We start from the raw sequence: 6,560 nt of genomic DNA, 5'->3' as shown, positions 1-6,560 counted from the left end.
ATATTCAAGATTCTTTGCATCGGATAGTGATTGAAATAAGCCCTGTGTTAAATATGGGACGGATAGCACAGGTTTTTGTTTCGTTGGTTGTGGGACAACAGTGGATTTCATAGAGTATCATAGCACTGGACTTACCTTGGATTTTAGATACCCTTTCTCTACCGGGTGGGGTTCATTCGGGTTATTACAATCTATTGAGAAATGGATGGCATGTCCTTTTTTGTAGTGGTTTTGTGGAGGGAAGTAGAGGTCAGTCCAGGCTTAGTCATGGATACAGATATGTAGAAGGTTCTATTGGATAAGACTCTGTACAGGTCCTTTGCTCTTTTGTTGTTTCACTCCTATCTCCGGGCATATATATTTCTGTGTACATTTGTATATACTCATGATCCTGGCAGACTCTATGATAATCTCGCATATTGACATATAAATGTACATACATATGCATATGAATTTATTTATGTTATGGAGTATCAGATGTCTGCTGTGTTAAAAGTAATTAAGGAACTGTTAGAAATGATCCTTTCCATTAGTGTAGGCAGAATTGTAGCCCGGATAATCTCTTAAATTGAAACCCAAAAGGTTAAGATGGTTTCAAGCTAAGGGATATCCAGGCTATAATCCTCTTACATAAAATAGAAAAGATGTTATTATTCATTGAATGATTGTTACAAATTATTATGTTTACTATGCTTCTAACAGTCTGGCAAAGTAAGTTGCAATAAGGTTTTGCAGATTCGGGATACAGGACAAAAGTTAAAGCTCGAAGTATTAGTGGATTTGCCATATTTGTGAAGATGGATCCAACCGGAAAGTGTTGCAAGATTTTATGTACAAAAGAAACTAAAATGTCTAAATAAGACAGACACCATCCTCAGATGAGGAATTGTAAAAATTTACAGTTGTTTTTGTTATTTGATCCCATAAGGGATCTGGGCTAGACCGGAGGTTTTCTTATCTCCATTCTTTCCTACCGGTGCCCACACTGAATGGAGATGTAATAATTTTATAAAAGAAATAAATTTTTGGCTTCGGCCTTTTATCGATCAAAAAAAAATAAAATTCTGTTTTGCATAATTAAATAATTTTTTTAATTATCTAATTGTGTCATCCAAAATAAATTTTATAAATTTATTTAATTTAATTTCCCTCCATTTCGAATAATTCAAATCTCCCCAAATTCAAATTTTTGCTAATTAATTTCATTCCTCATAAATTTGTATTTCATTTAACATTTTCAAAAATTAAAATTCAAATTAAATTACATTTCATGTTAATTTCCTACAACACATGCCAAAATTCTAACTACCATTGACGTCTAGATTTATTAAACCTAAAAAAAAAATTCTTAAACCTAGATTTAAAAGAAACTTCTAATTTAAAAAATATATTCTTAAATCTAGATTTAAAAGAAACTTCTAATTTAATAAGTTATGTTTTTAAATCTAGATTTAAAACATCTATTTTTTTTAATGCAAATCATTTCCTATTTTAAAATAAGATTAAATCTCAAAAAATGTATTTTAAAATCTGAATTTTAAAAAAATTTCTAATTTAAAAAATTATGTTTTAAAATCTAGATTTAAAAGAAATTTCTATTTATTTTTCATACAAACTATTTTATATTTTAATAGAATAAATTCTAATAAATATTAACCATATAAAATTAATTAAATTATACCAAAGATAAAGATTTTTTAAATATGATAATATTTATGAACAATGTAATATGGCAGCATTTGGTGGTGAAGAGTGGCTTAAACTTGCTTCTATAAGGATAGAAGGATCACGGTCTCCGCATCCTCAGCCTCCGAATTCTTCATTCTATGCGGGGAAGGGCTATTTTCCCAGCTAATAAGATTCTATTTTTTTTACTTGGTAAGGAGATTGAAATGCTATAAATCTCAGGGAGTTTGAGAAGTGAAAGTAGAACAACAATAAGCAAAATAAGTTCAATGAGAGTGAGAATGAACATGGCAATGGGTGGCAAGCAAATTGTAATGGCTTTTGGCTTAATAGTAGTAGCATGTTGGGCAGGAGGCAAAGGAAAGAGAGCAGAGGCAGTTGAGCTTGACTATAAAGATGCTCTCACAAAATCCATTCTTTTCTTTGAAGGCCAAAGATCTGGCAAACTTCCTTCCAACCAGAGAATGACATGGAGAGGGAATTCTGCTCTTTCAGATGGGTCTGATGAAAATGTATTTTTATCATTTTTTCTCTCCTTTTCATAATTATGTTTTGATTAAACAATACGTTTTAAATTTTGATTTGTTTTTCACATGATTTCAATTTGATTTAAACAACACACTCAGCTTTTATTTGTTCTTCAGATAGATTTGAGTGGAGGATATTACGACGCAGGAGACAATGTGAAATTCGGCCTACCAATGGCTTTCACAACCACCATTTTATCATGGAGTGTTTTGGAGTTTGGGGACTCCATGGGTGACGATCTTCAGCATGCACAGGAGACCATTTGGTGGGCTACTGATTATTTGCTTAAAGCCACTAGTACTCCAGGAGTTATATATGTACAGGTGAATAGTGGGAAAATTCTCCAAACCTTGAAATATGGAAACTCTTTGAAGTGGCTTAAGCAATTGGTTTATTGTTTACTGTCTATGGTTTTTAGTATTGGGTGAAGTTTTATGTTTGAAATTATTGATATGATTGCAGGTGGAAGAGCCAAACGCTGATCACCAATGTTGGGAGAGGCCAGAGGACATGGACACACCTCGTAATGTGTATAAAGTGGATAGTGAACACCCAGGCTCAGATGTTGCTGCTGAAACTGCTGCAGCGCTCGCAGCTGCCTCCATTGTCTTCAAGACCTCAGATGCTTCTTATTCTCAGACTCTTATTGAAAGGGCAAAGCAGGCACAATGTATTCAATTTATTTGGAGAAGTATCACCAAATGCCTTTAGAAATATTATGATAAATACAGAAACTATTATATCTATCAGTGTAGATATTTAGTTTGGTTTAAAGAGTACATTTTAAGTATTGATTTGTTAGGTGGTTCATTTCAAATTATAGTGAAGTTTTGTTAGAGAGAGTGCGATTTCAGATAAGCTGATTGATAGAATCATATCAAGATATCTTAAATAGGTCTATTTTAGATACAAATTATTTTATTTACATACATGAAAACATAAACATTTCTTTTTATGCACTCATGCTATTACACTTCACCTCTTACTGTCATAATATAATATAAATCATGCCACTTTATTAATTACAGGTGTTTGATTTCGCGGATAAGTATAGAGGCTCATACAGTGACTCCCTCTCTTCAGCTGTTTGTCCATTTTATTGCTCTTATTCAGGGTACCAAGTAAGTAGCAAATTTGCAACCTGATTCTTTTTGAATTGTGTTGTTTCGATGTGTAGAGAAACAATGAAATGGAATGGGTGTGTGCACTAGGATGAGCTACTGTGGGGAGCGAGTTGGTTGCAAAAAGCCACAGAGGATGATTCATGCCAATTATGTAGTGTCAAACGCCCTGTCTTTTGGGCTTTCCAATTCGGACAATGTCCTCAGTTGGGACGAGAAACATGGTGGAGTCAGAATTCTTTTAGCTGGTGTAAGGTTTTTTTAAAATTTTTTTTTAATTTTAATTTTACGGCCAATCAACATTTGGTGGTGGAAAGCTGTGAAGTGGAGTCACAATTCATTGTAATCTTCATCTGTATGAGCTGCCTACTATTTATGTGGAGTAGATATATAGAGGAATCTACAACCATCCTTCATGTTTTTCAATAATTTGATCATTTCTTTTATTTTCATTATTCTTATTAATCAATTGAACAATGGAACTTACTATTTTGACTTTAATAATTCTTTCAGTTGTAACTTGTTTAGATGGCTTATTTTAAATCACACTAATAGACAGATTGGAGGAATTATTTGTTTCCATACAACAATCTAAACAAATCAAAACATAAAATACATTATTTACAAAACTTATTAAATTCAAATTAAAACTTAGAATGTACCTATTTAAATGAACAAAACTTACTTAATTCAATTAAAAAAATTAGTGCATTGAATTGGCATTCAGTTAACTCGATTTCTAATTTATGCTGGGCAAATAGAGCCCATTAAATAGCTGTGTGTATCTGGTATTTAAAAGATTCACACTTACAAAACGTTCTTTATTTATGTAAACAGCAAGCTCTCATAAATAATGTGAGTGCCTATCAGCCATTGAAATACCTGGGTGACAATGCCGTCTACTCTCTTCAGTCAGCACAACACACACGAGGTTACACAAGGATTTTTTTTGCTTATGCTTTGTCCCTTCAAAAGGAAATTCATTCTGTCGCTGTCATTTTGGTGCTGTTTTGGAGATTGAGGTGTCTATATATATATATATTGCAGGTGGCCTTTTTCACAGTGACAATGATCAAAGCAACATGCAATACGTAACTTCCACGACTTTCATGCTATTCACTTATGCTAAATACCTGAGAGTTTCCAACCAGGCGGTAAATTGTGGAAATGGCCAATTAAACGCGGATGCCATTAGAAGCCTTGCTCAAAAACAGGTATAATCGCAGCTTATTTAGTTTTAGAATTCAATTATGTAAGATTTGTTTAGTATCATACTCTTTAACTCTTTGTTGTTAAAATGATAGATCATGGATCACAGTATTGATCTGACTTCTTGATATTAAAGAAATCTTTATACAAATGAATGGACAAACTAATACCTATTATTATCAACTGTAAAAATTTAATGAAACAAGAAATTGGTTTTCATGGTTATACATATATCTCTATCTCATTGAACTACTTATCCAGATTGACTACATATTGGGAGAGAATCCCCTGGGAATTTCATATATGGTGGGCTACAGCACCAAGTTTCCACTGCATGTTCATCACAGGGGATCTTCTTTGCCTTCAGTATCACAGCACCCTGCCAAGATAGAGTGCAAAGATGGGTTTAGTGAAGGATTGAATAATAATGGTCCTAACCCAAATGTTCTAGTTGGAGCAGTTGTGGGAGGTCCTGACTTCAATGACCAGTTCAGAGATGATCGAAATGACTATCCACACTCAGAGCCTACTACTTATATAAATGCTCCACTCGTTGGTTGCCTTGCTGCTTTGGCTTAACCCTTGTGAGCCACTCCTCCAACTCTCCTTTTGCTTTTGCTCTGCCCCTAGGTACTCGCAACCAATGCAAATAGAATCTATATTTGCATTTGTGTCGTGAATTCTTTTTGCTCTTCATGTGTAGACAATAAAAAAAACTGCTTCAAATATATAACTACGTGCAACCAATTTTAATTTGATGGGAAGCATATTATGTGCATCCAATTTAATTTGATGGGAAGTATATTATTCGTCTAATATACACATGTTTTCAAATGTAAAATTATGTGCACTCTATATAATTTGATGGGAGGCATATTAATTGTCTAATATGCATACTTCAAATATAAAAATGTAGGCATGCCATAATATTTGTCTAGTGTATGTTATCAATTCATCATATTGTAGTATTATTCATATGTTACATATTTTTTTAATATCTTAGGTTATGATTTTATTTAGGAGAATTTTCTAAAATATCTTATTGGATGTTGCTGAGAATTTTTAGTAGTTTTTATAAGTGGGGGTTTTGTAGGTTTTTTAATAATGGGTAAGTTTAAAACTTTAAATATTATAGAACTAGGGATGGATTTGATGAAGCCTATTTCTAGGTTATTTCGATATCTCATACATAAGAAAATCCCTTGAACTATAATTTTTATATTTATAAATGTGAAAATTGCATAACCATGCCTTTTCCCTTATGTTTTAGGTCCATTTCAATGAGAGTGTCATTTATCTAACAACAAGTTATGACACATTCATTGTGTGAAATTAAGCTCATAATCTATACAATCATTGTTAAATAATAGGAATTAATCCCAAATCCTAGATCTCCCATCCTAGATCTCCCATCCACCATCTTGAATTAATCCTAATTCCTAGATTTCCCTTCTAAATGTCATTGTGAGTCAATCTAGTCCACATTTGTGTGCTACATGTTGTTTTGAAGGACATTCATCATTCAATTTAAAATTATACAAGAATTTTTTAAAGGTCATTATAGAGAGTTATCATAGAGAATTAATGATACATCTATACTAACACTAGCATACCTTTATTTTAAAAAATATATGTAAAAGACACAAGAGATATCAAATCTTTCTAATGTAGTTGAATTCTATTTGCACTTTCCTCATCTTATTAGGGTCATATTGCTTTCTAATCATTGATAATAAAAAGACATTAATATAGAAGCATTCAATATCAAAATATCTGAGAACTAATGCATTTAAAGCATACTCAACAAGTTTATTTAAGTTTTGAAATTTTTTAAAATAAAAAATATAAGAAAACTACAAAAATAATACACGAAGTCAAACATTTAGAGCATACTCAACAAATTTATTTAAGTTTTAAATTATAATTTTGTATTTGTAAATTAAAAAATAATACAAGATGTAAGCATGCGTAACTAAAGGAATGAGAGACATTCTAGAAGATCGCAAGTGCATACCC

General features: G+C 32.1%; 1 pseudogene; it reads left to right on the top strand.

Moving 5' to 3' along the window:
• The first annotated feature begins 2,066 nt into the window (after window positions 1–2,066).
• On the top strand, window positions 2,067–5,123 carry LOC131035732 (endoglucanase 1-like; annotated as a pseudogene).
• Window positions 5,124–6,560: the final 1,437 nt, after the last annotated feature.

Source organism: Cryptomeria japonica, chromosome 3, assembly GCF_030272615.1.
Source record: "Cryptomeria japonica chromosome 3, Sugi_1.0, whole genome shotgun sequence".
Taxonomy (NCBI): Eukaryota; Viridiplantae; Streptophyta; class Pinopsida; order Cupressales; family Cupressaceae; genus Cryptomeria; species Cryptomeria japonica.
The sequence above is the reverse complement of the archived record's forward strand: the minus strand, read 5'-3'. Positions and strand labels throughout refer to the sequence as shown.